Genomic DNA, 6,695 nt, shown 5'->3' with positions numbered 1-6,695 from the left:
CAAGGTATGCAATAACTCGTTTGTGCTTCTTCTTCAATGCTATATGTGCAAAGACTGTTGATGTTTCCAAGCTAGATAAGTTGGAAGAAGATGTAGTAGTTACTCTGTGTTTGCTTGAGAAGTACTTTCCCCTTCATTCTTTGATATCATGGTTCATCTAGTAGTACATCTTGTCAGAGAAGTTCGTCTATGTGGGCCAGTATATTTTAGGTGGATGTATCCGTCTGAAAGATATATGAAAGTGCTGAAGGGGTATGTTCAGAATCGTACTCGTCCCGAAGGTTGCATTGCTGAGCGGTATATAGCTGAAGAAGCGTTAGAGTTTTGTACTCAGCATTTATCCGATGTTAGTACAGTTGGAGTGCCTTCAAGCCAAAAGATGGGAGTTTCAAAGCCATTATCAGGTTGCACAGTGAGCGTAGTTGATCAGGACCCGTTGAATCAAGCACATCTATATGTCTTGGAGAATACGGAGGAAGTCCTACCTTATATCGAGTACGTATGAGTTTTATTCTTTAAGTTTCCATTTTAAATTATTTTTTATGTTTATCTTATATATTTGGGACCGTAATGCTTGAATTTTTCGTGTCATGTAGGCAACATATGATCCACATCAAGACAGCTTATCCAAAATTTAGAAAGAGAACAAAGTGGCTGCAGGATAAGCACAATAGCACTTTCATTCAATGGCTACGCTTCAAGGTATATGTTGTTGAATAACATATTTCTTTTTTAATTTTCTTCTTATTTCTATGTTAGATTGAATTAAGATTTGATTAATTTGCAGGTTCAAAGTGAACTTGAGGAAGACAATCATGGCGTATCAGAAAATTTAAGGTGGCTAGCAGCTGGTCCAAACATGGCAGTGCCATTATATCAGAGCTATCTTATTAAAGGTATTAAATTCAATATCAAGGCACAAGATGATGTGCGGACAACTCAAAATAGTGGAGTTTATTTACTTGCACATACCATGCAAGTTGTTAGTGCCAAGGATAAAAACCCAATTCTCTCAAATATGGGTTTCTATGGTGTCATTCAAGAAATTTGGGACCTTGACTACCAAAAGTTTACAATCCCAGCCTTTAGGTGTGATTGGATAGATAGTTCTGGTCTTGTAGTCGACGAACTTGGATTTACCCTTGTAGATTTGAGTAAAATTGGACATAGGAATGACCAATTTGTTTTGGCTTCTCAAGTCAAACAAATATTTTTTTGTTGACGACCCGATGCATCGTGGTTGGTCGGTAGTTTTATCAATGCCTAATAGAGAATATAATGATGTTATTGGTGATGAAGTCTTAGGTGATGTGATAATTGAGTGTGAGCCATTTACTAGAGGGATGCCAAATGTTGACACATTTGATGAACTGGTGGGTGAGTTAGGTGGTCAAAATATTCGAGGTGGGTGTGAAGATATATGGATTGAATGATGCTTATGTAATTGGCAGTGTATGACATTAATTTTGTAATATATTGTAATGTCATTTCTTCACTTTCATTATACAGGTTTTTGCCACAAAACAATCAGTGCAAAAAATACTGGATCCAGATTACATCATTATATTCTGCATAAAAAACAACGTCTGTTCAAATAAAACACGACGCTATGGTTAACCATTTATTCAGCATATTTACCGACGTCTTAAAGCAACGTAACAATGAAGAACCACGACGCTATTGTGGAGCAATTATCCAGGATATCACATCGGGGAAGGATTAAGAACCGCCATGTAATTCAAAATAACACGACTCCAATCCCATAATACCGACGTCTAAAAAACGAGATAAATTATCTGAACATTAATTTGGAACCGACGTTGTTTAATACGTGCGTCGTAAATAATGACGTTGTTTAGAAGTTCAACGTCGCCTACATTAATAAGTGCGTCGTGAGTAATGAATACATATAAATACAACGTCCACTATATAAATGCCACCGACGTTGTTTCGCATTTTAACGTCAACTACATAAATACATACGTCGTATATAATGACACTGACAACTATTTACACGTCATCTTTTTTAGAAAAATCGAAGTGGAAAATTTATTTCACGACGGTTATTTTTAAATAAGAGACGAAGTAGATTTCAATAACGTCGTCTTCTCATGTATTTAAAGATGTCATATTTTTTCTTGTCGTGAAAATTATATTTAACGGCGTAGTGTTTTAGTTTTCGTCATTGTATGTCTATCTTGCGGCCTTGTTCTTTTAATATGTGTCATATTTTTCCTTTTTAACGACGGTGATTTGTTTGAGTTGGTCGCCTATTCTCATCCTCGACAAATTTTTAAATCTTTAGCAGACTAAACACGTCTGTTATTATTTGTTTTCGACGTTGTTTTATTTAACAACGTCTAATATTTATCGTCGTTGTTTGTTTCTGAAGATAGGGCGTATAAATTTTGTAATACGACTCCCATATATTTGTAACCGACGTTGTTTCGTTTTTCAACGTCTACTCTATAAATACATACGTCGTAAATAATGACACTGACAACTATTTCCACGTCATCTTTTATAGAAAAATCGAAGTGAAAAATTTATTTTACGACGACTGTTTTTATATAGGCGACGTAGTAGGAATCAATAACGTCGTCTTCTAATGTATTTAAAGGCGTCATATTTTTTATTGTCGTGAAAATGATATTTAACGGCGTCTTATTTTAATTTTCGTCGTTGTATGTCTATCTTGCGGCCTTGTTCTGTTAATATGTGTCATATTTTTCCTTTTTTACGACGGTTTGTTTAGAGAGTTGGTCGTCTATTCTCATCCTCTACTGCTTTTTTAGTTCTTTTTGCAGTACAAAGACGTCGTTTTTTATTTGTTGATGACGTTGTATATGTTAACAACGACGGTGATTTAGCGTCGTGGTTTATGAGGGAAAAGATGACGGTGGATTCCACGACCATTGAAAAACCGAATACACGACGGTGGTTTACCGTCGTCTTTTTGCTTTTTTGTAGTAGTGAAACATTTTTGAGGGATTCGTCAACTGAAGCTCTCTGTATCTATATGGGTCATATCTATCTATAGGGAAAGTCTTGAATTGGGCAAGTGAGAAACTGGAGAGAGAGAGAGAGAGAGAGAGAGAAATCAACTACTCCTCTCTAATTAATCTAATTCTAAAAGTTTCATATATTAGATTACGGATTTTAATGTGGAACTCACATGCATAACATGTGTAAAATTTGATAGTATTGTATGGAAAAGATATAATTTATGCTTGATTTTCTTTTTCTTTTTATAGAAGAAACGACAAATTTTTTGATTAACAAAATAATGCAAATTACAAGAACAAAAATGATCCTAGGGGTCGTATCATACATGGAATAACTAGTCACTACTACGATTTATTATTTGCGCGACGGAAGTTTGCGCGACGAAGAAAATGTCGTCGCGCAGTGAGCACTTTTGCGACGAAAAAAATATTCCGTCGCGCATACAACAGACAACTAGCGCGACAAATAATTTCGTCGCGGAAAGAGTCTATGCGCGACGTAAATAAATTTCGTCGCGCAAAGGTGTAAAGTCTATGTTATTGGCGCCAAACTCTTGCGCGACAACAGAGATCGTCGCGCATGACTATATTGCGCGACAATTCCAGATATTCGTCGCGCAAAGACGGACAGAAAATTGGCTCCAATTATGGCGGTAAAAAAAATTTGCGCGACGAGAGTTTTCGTCTCAAAAGACAACTTAGCGCGACGAAAAAATCAACCGTCGCGTAAGAGAACGAGGGAAACTTGTTTTTGGCGCCAATATGCATGTGGGTTTTTGCGCGACGGAAGTTCCGTCGTCGCGTAAAGTTTAATAGCGGTGCGTTCTTGCGCGACGAAAGTTACACTTGCACGACGCGGATTGTTTACGCGCGACGGAATTTTGTGTGACGAATAATTTTTTTCGTCGCGTAAAAAATCAGATGTCGACACGTGATTGCGCGACGGAAATGTTGTTTTGTGCGACGGAAAAGTGGGTTTTTGCGACGGCGTTTCGCGCGACGAATTTTCCTTGTTCGTCGCGCAAAGTCCTTCTTCTTCATATTTGTATCTGCCATTGCAGAGGCAGAATGCAAAAATTGCATTCTGCCTCTCTCTCACTCCCCCTCCCTGCTGCTGCTCTGCTGTGAATTCTGTACGTTTATTAGGTATGTATTTTTTGTCGTTAGTTTAAATGTATTAATGTAAATTCGTACTAATGCTATTAATTTTGTTCTCGTTAGGGATATTTGTGATTAGTGATTGGTGGAGAATGATTGAGAAGGTATGTTATTGTAAAAGTTTGTTTGTTATGTTTGTACTTTTTTTGTGAAGTTATATGTTTATAATGTTGTGAAATTGTGTTGTGATGTACGAAGTTAATTGAAATTAACTTCGTACTTTTACTTTTATGTTTAGTAACACGTAGTTTCCCGTTCGAGATTAGTTGGATTTCGTGCATGGATGCGTAATGCATGACTGCGGTCCAATTAATTCTTGAATTGTCCCATTATTTGGACAGTTTGGTAATGCATAGTGTTGTCACATAATCTTCGGCTACAGGATTAGGTTTTGATTGTGGAGATTTCGGTGTCATCTCGGTACGTTCTTCGGGTGGTAAGTAGGTATTTATACCTATGCCCACTTCAAGAACTGTGTCGAGATGCTGCCGAAATTAATCCACGTCGATATCTAATCTCATGTAGCCGTAGGTGACGTGACAGGACTATGCATTCCCGAATGGGATAGGGCCCTTACCGGAGGCATAAGGTGACATTATAACTTCATATGAAGTTGTTGTGATTGTTGTGTCGTGATTGTGGTTTCAGGAATTATGAGCAGAAGGTGGATACAGAACCCTAATAGATGCGCAGACGAATACTTGGATGGAATCGAGGATTTTATTGAGTTTGCACGTAGACACAACCCGGGTGCAACTAGAATCCGTTGTCCTTGTAGGAGGTGTAACAACACGTTGTTTGAGACAATTTAAAATGTTGGATTTCATTTAGTAAGGAATGGAATGATTGAAACATATAGCATTTGGAACCTTCACGGTGAACAAGTAGACCATGCTTCGTCTTCAAATGCCCCAAGAGTGGACAATATTGAACCTATTGTGGATCCTAATGATCAAGTCATGGGTATTATACAGGATGTTTTTCCATTCGCATCGACCAACATCAATCAGGAAGGGGAAGATGACGTGCCTACACCAATAGACAGTGCGCAGTTTGAACAGTATGAAAAACTGTTAAAAAATGCCAACCAAGAGTTATACCCGGGGTGCGAGAGCTTTTCCGTTCTCACTGCCATTGTGGAGCTAATGCACGTGATGGTCCACTTGCCAGAAGAGGCATTGCTTGCTGGTCGTGTCAACTATCGCTGGATGTATCCAATAGAAAGGTATATAATCTTTATCATTTGTGTATGCATCATTATCGACACTTTGCTAATTTGTATCACATCGTTTTATTTTGGCAGGCTTCTCGGAGAGCTGAAAAAAAGTGTACGCAACAGGGCAAAGCCCGAAGGATCAATTATAGAGGCTTGGGTTCAATATGAGTCGCTTACTTTCTGTGGAATGTATTTAAAAAATGTGGAGACGGTTTTCAATCGTCCTCAACGCAATAATGACGGAGGTATGAGAAATGAAAAACTTTCTGTTTTTGCCCAAAGCGCACGACCATTTGGAGATCCTGGACGAGGAGAGTCGTTTTCTAGAAATGGCATGGAGGTAGCGCATTGGTTCGTACTGAACAATTGTGATGAGATAATGGCCTACTTAGATGAGCATGAACAGATGATGAAGCGAGAACATCCATCACATTTGGTCGCCCGGAAACACCGTGAATTATTTCCACAATGGTTTTTGGATTATGTAAGTTATAAGTGTTTTATAATTGACATATATAAATTGTAGTATTTAATTTTGTCTGACTAACATGTAAATGGTTTTGTATACTATTAGGTGAATAAATTGAAATCATCGAATTCCCCCACTTACAGTGATGAGTTATATAACTTGGCGTTCGACCCAATTCGCGCTGAATTGTTCTCGGGTTGTAATGTTAACGGCATCAAATTTTTTGGGGGCCGCACGAGATGACAAGTTGTGTACGCAAAACAGCGGTGTCCATGTCCCAGGTTGAGGCGAAAGTACGGACATTGATTTCTATGGCAAACTGACAACTGTCGTGCAATTGCTTTACAAAGATCGATACCAAGTCATCATGTTTAAGTGTCGATGGTTCGATACCAACCCAAAAAGGGCGGGAAGTGTTAAAATCGACCATGGAGTACTGTCTGTGAACATTAACAGAACTTGGTATGATGACGACCCGTACATTTTGGCAAACATGGCGTCCCAAAATGTGTATCTAGATGACCCTAAAGCCGGAAACGGGTGGAAAGTTGTGCAGAAGATGGATCATAGGAACGTGTATGATATTCCAGAACTAGACCCAAGTGACAACGACGTCGACAATGTGGCTGACCAACGTTTAGAATCTTCAATGGAAAATGATGCGGAAACACTTCGAGATACAAATGTTATACAAAAACCGTTTCAAATAGAAGGAGTGTCTTCAGTCGAAATACCGATTTAGTCAATTACAATTGACCTCGGTGATCTTCCCCGATACGATGTTGCAGTGGGCCCTAGCAACGCCGATGATGCGGTTATAGAGGAGGAGGAGGAAGAAGATTGGGAG

The sequence above is a fragment of the Prunus dulcis genome, chromosome 2, assembly GCF_902201215.1.
Source record: "Prunus dulcis chromosome 2, ALMONDv2, whole genome shotgun sequence".
NCBI classification, from domain to species: Eukaryota; Viridiplantae; Streptophyta; class Magnoliopsida; order Rosales; family Rosaceae; genus Prunus; species Prunus dulcis.
The sequence above is the reverse complement of the archived record's forward strand: the minus strand, read 5'-3'. Positions refer to the sequence as shown.